The following is a 13,633-nucleotide window of genomic DNA, read 5'->3' on the forward strand; positions in this document are numbered from 1 at the left end:
GCATAACAACAGAACTGGTTCTCACAGAACTCACGACATTATGCATGCCCAGTAACATTGTCCAAGGGGTCATCAATAATAAATTGCTTTGAGTTATACACTTCAGTGGTTTGCTTAACCATGAGTTCTGATTGAATTTGCCCTGTCTAGCCCACCTGACTGTCATATTTCCAAAGGTAATATCAATTTACCAGAATTAAAAGTTCTCACTTGGACTGTCTAGTTTTGCAAAAATATAAGGACTAATTTAAATGAATGATTCCATGCAGTGATTAAGATCACACACACGTGGATAGGGATGATGGCAAAGTGTCAGAGGCATTCGGCCACTAGGATGAAAGATGCATCTTTCACTTGTCCTGGCTGAATGACTCGCAGAGGAAGAGTACTTACTTCTGTGTGTGATGAGGTCTAAGATCAGACTCTCCTAATGTTAAAGACAAGATATACACAAAGTGATATTTCAGGAACAACTGAATTATCAATTTCCATTTAAAAAGTTGTGATTTTTATTATTGGTGATGTCCGGGCACTGACTGAGAATGGTAATAAAGTTTGTTGCCTGCCTTTAAAATAGAATGAAATACTAAATGGGAGTTGAAGATCAGTAGGGAAAAAATCAGAAGGAATCCTGCAGAGTTAAGAATCTCTGTATTCTAGCATGGCCTTATTGAAGGGTAGCTATGGACTACATGTTAAAAACCAAGTTTAAAGGTGTGAATCAACACCAGTGACATGGAAAACAACAATAAAAATCATTCTCAGATTGATGACAGACCTATATATAGGATTATAAAAGAATGCTATTTTCTGATTGTTAGTCACATTGATGAACATGCCAGAATTCAACCTAAAGATGGGAGTTGGTCTTAAAAATGGCCCCTTTGGAGAGAGATACTGTTGTCTTCATTTCCAGAAGCATTAGGTCTTCTTTGAGAACCAATGGGATAAAGTTTTGAATATTCTCATTAATGCTTATTCTTAAACTGTTTGGAGGGGGTGGATCAGGTGTTTTTAAATAAGTCCAAGTCATTTGAAGTTAGGCTGCTGAATGTAGAGGAGGGCAAGATATGGGAGCACCAGATAGGTACTTGAAAGTTCTTAGGCTTTGTCTCAGAAGGGGCTCATCAGCCCTGAGGTCTCCTCCATAGCAATATGAGATCCAGGTAGGACTGAATTTCCAGAATCGTATCAGCCTTGGAATCAATTGATAGTGCCTGGGGTGACTACCTTATAAAGGGATGCTCATTCCTTTCTATAAAGGATGTTCCAAGATAGTTTCAAAATACTTAGTCACCACATTCATTATTCACAATTTATGAAATATTTTTTAAAAGATTTATTTATTTATTTGAAAAGCAGGGTTACAGAGAGAGAAAATAGTGACAGAGAGGGAGATCTTACGTCTACTGGTTCACACTCCAAATAACCACAACAGCTAGAGCTTCCTCCAGGTCTCCCACTGAAAGTGGAATAGTTGTGACTCAAACTGGTGCCTATGCAGGATGCCAGCACTGCAGACAGTAACTTAACCAGCTGTGCCATAGTGCTGGCTCCTCTATGAATAAAGTCTTGAATAGAACTTCTCTGTTAAATAGAAAGACAATGCTAGCCACTTCTGCCATTTTAAAATTTCCTACCAGCCACATTAAAGATGTAAAAACATACAATTCATTTTAATAATATACTTATCTCAATATATTCAAAATTTTCATTGAACATAAGAAACGAGATTGAATTTTACTCATACCAAGTCATTGAGGTCTTGTGTATATTTTGTACTTACAGTAGGTTGATCTTTGGACACTGAATTTTCATCAGAATTATTTTATCTGTGTTCATATTTCTTAAAATTTACAGTTGAAAAACAAGTTCATATATCTAAGTTGTTCAAACATACTCATGTTTTCTAACACTAGATGATTAATTTTACATTTAAATTAATCATAATAAAATAAAATGAATTATTTAGTTTCTTAGTGCACTGGGCATAGTTGAAGTGCTTAGTAGCTACATTGAGGCTAATGACTAACGTATTGGACAGTTTATATGGGGAAATAATGGAGAGGGGTCCATAGGCCTGATGTGGACATGTACTTTGCATGAATCACTTGCTTTAGCCTTTTTAATCCAGTGTCTTTCCAAAAGCTACCCATTTTCTTTTTAGAAACCTTTTATGTGGCCCCACCACTCCTCTTGCCAAGGGCCTTTGCTTAGGAGTGCTCTGAACATCCAAGGCCACCGCATAGGCTCTGCTTCAAAGACAGGAGGTTGGGGGGCAGGGTGTGGTGGCTGAAGACATGGGATTACTGCCCCTGTCCCAGGTATTGATGACTAAGCAGTTAAACCACAGAACCTTCTGATTCTGAAGGGTTAGGGCCCAGGAATCTGCATTTCATAGCATCTCCCTTGTCCCTCACCATCTCCAGGAAGGGATTTGGAAGAACCTGATTTAAGAACTGTTACCATAAGGACCCATCCTGCAACTATATTCTTTTTGCCAGTGGCTCTCAAGGTGTGTTTTGAGGACCTTTTTCATGAGAATATCTGGCATTCTTTAAATTGAAGAGGTTCTAGGCCTACCTCACCCCCCACTAAATCAAAATACCTGAAAGTATTGTACTAGGCATCTTCATTTTTAACAAACTCCTTAAGTAATTTTATATCTAATAATTGCAAATGCAGTTTTAAATCCAGTAAACCACTGCTGTATGCAAACGTCCAGTTTAGAAATATGGAATTCTTTCACCCCACACTTCCCCACACTTTTTTTTTTTTTTTTTTACTGATGAATCATTTATTTGGACAAGACAAAAACGTCTCCACACTGTTTCCTTTTATACAGGGACATTTCAAATATATTAGTTTTTCTCTTTTTCAACACACTTCATCTCAGTCTGGTCCCAGGAACCATGTCTCATTTTAGGATTCACGTTTTAGTAACACACATGCACCCATCACAGCCAGAAGGGCGCACTTGAACTTTGGATAGTCATTCATTATTATGGTGACCAAGCCAACATACGGCAAAAACCCTCTTGCTCTTCCCACCACATCCTTCTTCTCGAGTCAGTTCTGGCTTTCTTTGTGCAATCCTCTGTCGTCAACTTCATTATTATCTCCTTTAGTCAGAAATTTGATGTCTCCATTATCTTTTTCGTGAACTTTGATTACTCTGTGAACTATTGGAATGTCTCGTCCTTCCACTTTAAAAACAGCGATTTCCCCGGCTCTGATCAGGTCTTTTGTGAGGAACAGGAGGTCTCCCCTGTGAAAGGCTGGCTCCGTGCTGCCACTCAGCACCACCACCACGATGGGGCTCTCGCTGCCGGTGAGGACGATCAAGCCTTTCCAGGTTATGAGTGCGGAAGACACGATCATGGCCAAGTTTAAAACCTGGTAATAGAGCTGGCGCTTGTTCACCTTTCTCAGGTCCCCGAAGATGTCCAGGCCGGACGCTGGCTCCGGGAGTCTCCGACCCCCACACTTTCTCATTCATCTTCTTTTCCATGCCTGGCATTGAGAAATCTGTAGAGTTATACTTATTCTCCTCTCTCTTCAGATCTTTTAACAAATATGGGGCTGAGAAAACAAAGATACAGGTAGTAAGATCCTGTCTCTGATCTCAGAGAGCTTGCAGACATAGAAGGGAGAGACAGGCCTGTGGAAAACTGAGTTCATAAAGCACGGCGGGCAGAGTGCACGTGGCCACGCTGGGTGCGGCGAGAACATGAAGAAGACGAAAGGCATAGCCAGTTGGGCTGTGAGTTAGTGAGATGACTAAGAACGGCATCAGGGACCCTGAGTTGATTCAGGAAAGATAAAAGTGGTGTTCCGCCAGATGAAGGGAGCCGGGGAAAAACACAGGCGACTTCTATGAATTAAGGTGTGAACAGGGGAGCAAAACAACGGTGAGTGACATGGAATAATGGATTTGTTGCCAAATCAGAGTTTCACAGTCTTGGAAGATGTGAAGATGCAAAGGTCTGGCAGGGCACAGGTGAGGGGGCAGAGAAATCGCTGAGTGAGTACTACAGGTTACCTGAAGGTGTCCAGGGAAGGTTTTGTCTCTGCTGTCGCTGGAGGGCCTGAAGCTATTAGCCAGCAGGGCTGAGGGGAAGACTTCAGGACTGACGTGGGAGTAAAGGACGCTGTGTGCACCAACCACTCAGGTGGTCTGGAGAGGAGCTGCACATGCAGACTCAGAACCTGAGCGTGAAGACCTTGGAGAGCTGGAGGCCTGTGAGCCCCTCTGCCCGCACCACTGAGACAGGCCAGCAGGTGAGCAGCGTTGCGTCCTGCAGCAGGACAGCCTTCTCACCATCAGAGCCCCAAGGGAAGGGAAACGAGGTCTCACTGCTGAGTGAACACAGTGCAGTACCACTGCAGTGGACTTAGGAAACCCGTGATGGCATGGCTAGGAGCAGCCTAGGGCAAATCAAGTGAGGCGTCAGGAAGGAAGGCAGGGGGTTAGCCCAGAAAGAGGCAGCTCAACAGTGGATGGGGATGGGTGCCCTGATAAACAGGCTGGACTTGACCTCTCGACATCAGTGGATTAAATGGAGGAGTATCTTGATGAAATTAGCTTTCATTCCATATTCATCAAACTTGGAAAGCTTTTTGGCTTCAGAAACCTTTTGGGTGCTCAATCAGTAGAGAGGAATCCAGAGAAGTTTTGTTCATGTGGGTCATATTTATCAATATTAGCCATATTAGAAATTAAAACTGATAGAGGTACATGTTTGGCATAGGGGTTAAAGTGCCTAGCTTTGAGTTCTAGCTTCACTCCAAATTCCAGCTTTATCCTAATGTGCTCCCCAGGAGGCAGCAGGTTATGGATCAAGAAACGGGGTCCCTGCTACCCATGTGGGGGACCTGGATTGACTTCTTGATGCCTGGGTTCAGCCTGGTCCAGCCCCTAGCTGATAGGGCATTTGAGGAGTGAACCAGAGGATAGGAGCTCTGTCTATCTGTCTGTCTTTCTCTGCCTTTCAAATAAGGTAACAAATAAAAATTCTAATAAACTGATCAAATATATACTAACTTATTAAAATAATAAAGCTATTCTAGAATAACAAAAACAAATTCTTATGAAAAATAAATTGTATTCTCCAAGACAAAAATAACTTGATGAGAAGAATGGCATTGTTGTCCATTTCTGCACATCTCTGTTATGTCTGGCTTAATAGAAGACTGCTGGATTCTTGTATCTGCTTCTGCTTTCACTCTGTCGTGATATCTCACATTAGGAAGGCTTTGGAAAATGTCACTGAACATTTGTGCGTGAGTATGAATAGAAAAGGCAAATCAAGAGTTGTGCACATAGTCTCTCCTTTAGGAATCTGTGAAAGGGTCCTAGGCACTTTCTTGAGTTGTTGGACCAGACTTTGGGAGTCTCTGGTGTCATGTGGAAGTGGCCCAGCAGGAAGTGCAGCAGGAGTACCAGAAAGGTGACAGCTGGGGGGCCTGCACCTAAGCAGGTCCCAGGGATGGACAAGAGAATGGATGGGAGAGAAGCTGTGGAGACAGAAACCACAAAAGTTGGTAACCAATGTGATACAGGGATGGAGAAGAGTCAAGTCCCTAAGAATGTGCTGGTCAGCGGAGAACTGGCTGCCTTCCAGCTGCCTGTTCAGGCGTGGGGGCATCCCTCAGTTATTCCTGAGCCAGCCAGGCCTCCTGCTGCACAAGCTCTGAGAGAGCAAGTCCAGTCCCAGAACAGTGACGGACTTTTTATAGTGTGATTACACATTAACAAGGAGTTACTAGGAGTAGTGGAGTGTGGGCTGGCCCATAATGTATGGAGGCAGGAAAGGTGGATGCTTGGTAAGCAGCAAGGAGGACAAGCTGTGAGGCCTGCAGCAGTCCCCTCTCCTGAGGGCTGGACACATTGTGATTATCCGAGTGCTTGGGAGAAATTCATAACCAGGATGGTTATGTGCTCTTACACATAACCTGTATGCATGCATGCATGTATATGTATGTATACCATAAATGTGCATGTATATGTGTATGGCATGACTGTACATACTTTGTTGTTATGTGTACAAATACCCATATACAGATATGCACATATATAGCATACACTTGTGCATGTATATATTATATGTGTGTCTCTCTATGTGTATGGGGTTTCTATATAAATGGTTTTATGTATAAGTGGGCTCATCAGCCCAAGCCTTGGCATGAGTTGTGCAACAGGCTGGACTGGATTTCTGGAATAATGGAAGCACCTCCTAGCTTTTCACCCAGCAGCTGTGTGATCTTGGACATATCACCAATGGTCTCTGGGCTGCAGTGTCCTTGCCTGGGAAATACAGAGGGTGTACAATGTCAGGAATCCTGTGATGCAATACAGACTTAAAAACTATTTATTTATTTATTTATTTGACACAGACAGAGACAGACAGGCACACAACATAAGCACATTAGGGGTGAGGAGTGAAGAGGGAGGGAAGGAGAGAAAGAGATAGAGATAAAGAGAGAGAGAGAGAGAGAGAGAGAGAGAGAGAGAGAGAGAGAGAAATATGAATTAGAGAGCCAGAACTTCCATCTTCTGGTTTACTCTCCAAATGCCCAAAGCAGTTGGGTATGGGCCAGGTGGAAGCCAGGATCCTGTACCTCAATCCAGGTCTCCCATGTGGGTGGCAGGGACCCAGCTACTTGAGTCACCACTTGACTTGCTGCTTGCCAGGACAATAAGCAGCTAGAATTAGAAGCTGGAACACAGGCACTCCGACAACATGGATGCTGGTGTTCCAAATAGCATCTTAGCTTCTAGGCCAGACGCTCCTTCCCTCATACTTGTTTTTGTACAAGCCACAGTGGTTTTCTGGAGTGCACAAGAATTCCATCACTGTCAGAGATGCTTGAGTGGCATTTTTCTGAGCCCCTTTTCAATCTCGTCAGTTGAATGATTTGGAAATGCATGAGGAAGCCATCCATCTGATGTCAGGGGACCATATATAGCAGCAGGTCTTGTCATTTGTTTGGATGTTGTCCCCCGTTTGGCCTGGCACCCTTGGTACCTTCTCGTTTCCCTCGTTCTAGAGAAGCCCTTTCTTGACAGCTAAGTCTACACAGACACACACTCACAGACGTGCACATATGCATACATATGCACCCACACAAAGAAATTTTATCTCACTCTCCTCACTGTTTCCGAAGTACATCAGTGTGGTATTGGAGATAAATCCAAATGTGTATTTTTCTTTCATTATGTATATAAACTTGGATAGACATTATAAAAATAGCATAGGAAATCTATTTGTACAGAGTATTTCTTGGGATATGACATACTTTTAGTAAGTAAACTGACTTAAAGAAGAAAGACTATGTAAGTGCAGAGGTAGAACTTTGGATGTAGCAAGTCTTGAAGCTAGTAGATGAGTGATTAACACTTGGGGTTTATCATTTTGGTAAAGCTTTTTTTTTTTTTTTTTTTTTTTTTAACAAATTCAGAAGAGGAGACTCCTGACTCAAGTCAGAAGTGATTTTATTCTGCATTACTTTGGTAATTCAGTCTAAAAATTCCTTTTGGGAGCATGAGTTGGTTAACATCTGTATTATAGTGGTTATATTTGGTATTTAGGATGTTAGACTTTAATCTGGAAATAATTAGGGGGAGCAATCAAGTAAAATAAAATTAAGGGAAATTATGCAAAACAATTGGCCCTGGACTATACAAAAATGTCAGTATCATAAGAAACCAATAAATAAATAAATAAATAAATAAGGAAGGAAGGAAGGAAGGAAGGAAGGAAGGAAGGAAGGAAGAAAGAAAGAAAGAAAGAAAGAAAGAAAGAAAGAAAGAAAGAAAGAAAGAAAGAGAGAGAGAGGAAAGCTATGGATGGGGAACTATCTGAATTTAAGTAAGAATAATGAGATATGACTAACAAATACAATATGTGATCCTTAATGGATTTTGGATTAAAAAAGAAAGTAATAAAGGATATTTTGGAATACTTAAAGAAATTTGAAAACCAACTGCTTATTAGAAAATAGCACAGTTATCAATTTTAGATTTCCTAAGTGTGATAGTTGCAGTATAGGATAATATTCCTTGTCTTGGGAGATTCTTACTGAATATTTAGTGTCTACAACTAACACCCAAATAGTTCAGAAAATATATTTATATACATATATGAGTATATGCATGTTTATATATGTGTACTCTTATATATGAGTGTATATATATACATATATATAGTATATATATACATATATATATAGTGCCCACCATATATACATATACATACACAGATAACATACCTATATGAACACATACATCCACACGTATGCACACAGACATACATATATGATGAAAAAAGTCATGCATGGATTTCAAAGCATTTTACACCAAAATAAACCTATCTTTTAATTCCATTTCCATGAACTTTAAGTCACCTTAAATAAATGGAGAGGGAAAGCAACTGTGATAGAACATTTATAGTTAATCAATCCAGAGTGTTCATTTTGCAATTCTTGCAAACTTTCTGTAGATTTAGACTTACATTTTGTTAAAATTAAAAGTTGCCAAAGATATTAGATTTTTGAGTTAGAGAAGTCTCAGAGATAAATCTAAAATTTTTGTTGCATAGATCAATGAGTAGGTGTGGAGGAGATTAAATATTTTAATTGAGCCTACTAAGGGGCATCTACTTTGTCCAGAGACCTTCAATGGCTTTAGAACTATATTCCACAGGAAAGTCTGTCCATTGAGGACCCCAGATATACAGTCAGCCCTTGGGCAGCAGAACTGGGGATGGTTCAAAGTCACTTCTTGGTTCTGACCTTCATAGACTTCATAGTAACAGTTTACCTAACAAGATTACTGCACCTGCCATGGTATATATGATTTCTGTGTCTTCAATATTTCTTGCATATATTTATGTATTTATTTAAAGATTTATTTATTTATTTGAAAGTCAGAGTTACACAGAGAGAGGAGAGGGAGAGAGAGAGAGAGAGAGAGAGAGAGAGAGAGAGAGAGAGAAAGAGAGAGAGAGAAAGGTCTTCCATCCGATGGTTCACTCCCCGACTGGTCACAATGGCTGGAGCTGTGCCGATCCGAAGCCAGGATCCAGGAGCTTCTTCCAGGTCTCCCACGTGGGTTCAAGGGCCCAAGACTTGGGCCATCTTCTACTGCTTTCCCAGGCCATAGCAGAGAGCTCGATCGAAAGTGGAGCAGCCAGGTCTGGAACTGGCATCCATATGGGATGCTGGCACTTCAGGCCAGTGCGTTAACCCACTGCTCTACAGCATCGGCCTCATAAACATTTATTGAGTAACTCCCATGTTCCCTACACTGTCTCTGGGTTCTCATGGCCACTAAATTAAGATCCTACTTCTTGTGGAGTCTGCTTGCTGCAATGCAAGGGATAGAAAACAGCCAAATAAGTTATTAGATGAATGTGGTGATGTCAAATATTTCTAAGTTTGAAAAGAAAAGAAAATTATCAGAAAAACACTATCAAGAATGGCCATGAGCAATTTTTTTTTTGCAGAAATAACCAGACATTAAAATTAGGAGGGAGGATATTTTATTTTCCATGTCTCTGCTACTGATTCCTAGTTCCCAAGCCTTTGAGTTCATCCTAATATCGAGATCCTGAAACCTGATGGGACTACTGAGCTAGCCCAGAGTCTGTGTTTCCAGTTGAGGTCATGGCACGTGCCCACAGAGTGGCAGCCACCCAAGGGTGTCTCTTGTTTCCTCCTCTTGTAGATAATGCAGGTGTTCTCTGTGTCCTTGCCGTTCACAGTGTGGGCCATCTTGTCTTCACGACTGACTTTTAAAGAAGTTTAATCCCAAAACACAGAAATCCCATCATTTGCTTGTCATGACACATGGTGATGAAAGTGACTTAGAGTCCCCGAATAATACCACAGGAAGCCTTCCAAGCAGCAATTTTCAATAATGCCACATTGGCACCCCTCTGAATTACTATCTTCTTTTGCTAATTCAATATGACAGGTTTCTAAAGCAATTTGAGTTCATGTAAAAGCAGTGAGAGAAAGAGAGAGTGATGATTCAAACTTGTTTAAAAGAAGGTAGTGGGAAGAACTTGTATTTCAGTCTCCTTGCGACATGGGTCAAGTTCCATTTGGATTTGTTTGCTGGAGGCATTTTCTCTTTTCTTTCTCAGTCACCTTTTAAGCATCCTCTGATAATTATAATCTCTCTGCAGTACTTGAATTTACTCGAGCATAGAACTAGTGTGCTGATTCTCCAGTCTGGGGGGCACTAAGGATGGGAAGCAAAGGCAATTCTCCCTTACAGTTAGGGAACTTCTGCCTTTTAAAATTCATGCAAAGAATATGCTTTTCATGGAAAAATCACACTGGAGTTAGGCCAGCAGGTAAACAGGATCCTTAGTAGGATTTGGAGTATCAGAGTGCCTTCTATTTCCACATTCTACCTAGGTGAACCAAAACTGCACGGCAGCAGCATGTACTGTAGATGTATAGGATTCGGAATCAGAGATTCTGGTTTGAAGCCCAGTGTCACCATTTATTGCTATGGGCTTGGCTCAGGCCTGGTCTATAGGAAACACTCAGCAAATATGAACCCCCCTTTCAAGCACTCAGCAAAAAATGAACGCTCCTTTCCTCTGTGTTGACCATTGAGGTTCTTTTTACTCAACTAAGGAGTTCTTACTCCCCTCCAAGTCATCTGTTACCACTCCCTGTCTCAGCTGCAGCCGTGGTGCCCTTCTTTCTGTTTGTTGACTGTAACAAGCATGCTCCTGCTTTAAAGCTGCTAACTTTACCCTGCTTTCCACTCGATATGTCCCTCCCTAAGATCACCCAGTGGCCTGCTGCTCACTTCTCAGCTCAGATGTTACAACTCAGGGTAGCTTTCACACTTCGGCCCATCTCTACTGCATTACCCTCATGGTTTTTCTTCAAAGCAGCTCTCACTGCCTTGAGTTTTCATGATGACTCATTTGTGTTTTGTGTTTATTATCTCTTTCTTCCTAACCCGGAGCCCCATGGAAGTAGAGACCTTGACCTTGTTCTCACCCCTGTACACCAGTACCTGGAACAGATTGGTTGTTCAATGAATACTAGATGGAAGTTAGCTGGAACTCCAAACTGAATTGAACAGCCTCACAGGGCTGTTCCAAGGATCAGATGATGCAATGTTTCTGAGAGCACTTTGGAAATGATCAAATATGCAAATAACACTGTTAAGATATCCCCACTTTGTCCATGAAGAGCGCCTTCTCATTGCCACCATCTAGCTACCACCTTCCTGTTCGTACAGCATTATGCCTACTGTAAACACATGGCATTTCTGGCACATGATGTTAACTCTTTTAAATGCATACATATATATTTAATAATGTATTAACTATTTAATACATTATAAGTTAAATAAATATGTATGTATTTTCTATATCATATATACATATATATTTGAACAAATGAACACACTTCTATCATTCATTCACTCCCCAGCTGCCAGCAATGGCAGGAGCCAGAAAAATCATCCAGATCTCTCACATGGGTGACAGGAACCCAACTACTTGAGCCATTTTAGTTGGCTTCCAGGGTCTGCGTGGACAGGAAGCTGAGTCAGGAACCAGAACCAGGACCCAAACCCAGGCATTCTGATAGAGGATATAGGTGTCTCAAGCACTATACTAAATGCTTGCTTCCCCTTTTCTTTTCAAAATTTTTATTTTTGACTTGATTCTTGATACAGATTATTATAAGGATTTTTTTTTTTTTTGACAGGCAGAGTGGACAGTGAGAGAGAGAGACAGAGAGAAAGGTCTTCCTTTGCCGTTGGTTCACCCTCCAACGGCCGCCACTGCCGGCGCACCGCACTGATCCGAAGGCAGGAGCCAGGTACTTCTCCTGGTCTCCCATGGGGTGCAGGGCCCAAGCACCTGGGCCATCCTCCACTGCACTCCCTGGCCACAGCAGAGAGCTGGCCTGGAAGAGGGGCAACCAGGACAGAATCCGGCGCCCCAACCGGGACTAGAACCCGGTGTGCCGGCGCCGCTAGGCGGAGGATTAGCTTAGTGAGCCGCAGCGCCGGCCATAAGGATTTTCAAATGAAACTCGGAGGCAATTGAAGCAAAAGGGACACTCTCTCAGCTTGCAGCTTGCTACTCAGTCATTTACAGGGGGTAAACTTGAATCCTATGGAGTAGTACCCAGAGTGTACATTTAAATAATGCCTAGCATCAGAGGGAGAGTGCATTAAGAATTGAAGCTACAGATAGCTTCCCTGTGTAAAATTTGACTTAACAAAAATGGCATGATACACCTAGTTTAGGAGAGGCCAAAAAGTATGCAGAGAGGATCCAGCTTGGAGGTAAACACAATGGCGACACGTGTTCCTGTGGATAACAGTGCACTGTTTTTACAGTCAGTGTTGGTGACGAGTATGCCTTGCCTGTGTATGGCACAAGGAGTATTTTTTTTTAATCTACTTACCTACACAGAAAATTTTCAACCTTTACTATTTATAAAATTTTCAGGCTTCAATCAAGATGTAGTATGCTGACTTTGAAAGAGATTGATTTAAATTGTGGAGGGAAAGGAAGGGGATTTCAGAAATCTCAATCCATTATTCATGATGTTTAGAAAGATGTGGTTTTTTTTTAGAAGTGTGAAAATCGTCCTGGTAGTGACTGAATCAGGCAATGATCAGTGCTGATTTCAAACGGTAGAAAGTCTTCCTTTCCTGCCCCCTTGTAGATACAGCACAGAACGGTGTCCTGTGCCTCCCCACCCCGCCCAGCCCAGACTCTCTCCTTTTTAACAAGAAATGAAAGGATATTCTTTTTGCTTTGTTTTAGTAGAGATTAAAACCTCCAGTTTAAGAAAATAAAGCTGAATCTTGAACCTGGGAAAAGTCACCACACCCTGGGCTTTAAGAATGGATGCACCCCCTTTTCTGGGAATCTCAGGCCTTGCTTTCAGTCTATCTTCTCCTTTCCCTGCCCTGGAGAGCCGGAATCCTGCCCACACTTCCGAGGAAGCAGGGCCTGTTTATTAAACTCCCGAGAACACTCATAAATCCTACTGTCTACTGGGAAAAAATGTGTATAGCACAAGAATTTTGACGCTTGATTCATGATATTTTAGCTATAGCATTTTGTTTTATTGGAATGGCATGAAGAACGGACAATTGCAACACCAAATTTGTAATATAGAATGTGCCTTAGAAATCATCAAATTATGTGTAATAAAGACAATAAATATGCTGGCTGTTTTACACCCTCAACACTTACATTTCTCCCATAAGGTGACCCATAATTAAGAATGGGGTATTTTGATCTTACACAGAGCTGAGAGGTTTCCTATAGTGGGCTTTACTTAAAGGAGAAAGCTAGATTAAGTAGCACAGAAGAAAAATCACAAATTGAGTAAGGCTGGCCCTGAAATACAGCCAATTCAGAGGATTAAGACACATTTTTTCGTAAAAGTGTTTATAATAGAAGCTACTTATGTTTTCAAGAAAAGAATTGGAACTACTCATATAAGAATAACTTAAGTTCCTAGAAAGATCTAAGGGTTTCACATCATACCATCTGACTCAAGGCCAATCTGTCACAAAAGGGCAAACCACCAGACAGAATTTTCTTATCATATTGTGCAAGTGATTCCTTGTTTC

General features: G+C 41.5%; 1 protein-coding gene and 1 pseudogene across 4 annotated transcripts in view; one reads left to right on the forward strand and one right to left on the reverse strand.

Annotated features, from left to right (window-relative positions):
- LRRC3B (leucine rich repeat containing 3B) overlaps positions 1-13,633 on the forward strand; it is a 107,851-nt gene that overhangs the window by 15,934 nt on the left and 78,284 nt on the right. The window lies entirely within an intron of this gene.
- Positions 2,767-3,457, reverse strand: LOC100352939 (signal peptidase complex catalytic subunit SEC11C pseudogene; annotated as a pseudogene). Its single transcript, XR_016232872.1, has one exon. The product of XR_016232872.1 is annotated as a signal peptidase complex catalytic subunit SEC11C pseudogene (transcript).

Source organism: Oryctolagus cuniculus, chromosome 4, assembly GCF_051225735.1.
Source record: "Oryctolagus cuniculus isolate XC-2025 breed Fujian yellow rabbit chromosome 4, ASM5122573v1, whole genome shotgun sequence".
NCBI lineage: Eukaryota > Metazoa > Chordata > Mammalia > Lagomorpha > Leporidae > Oryctolagus > Oryctolagus cuniculus.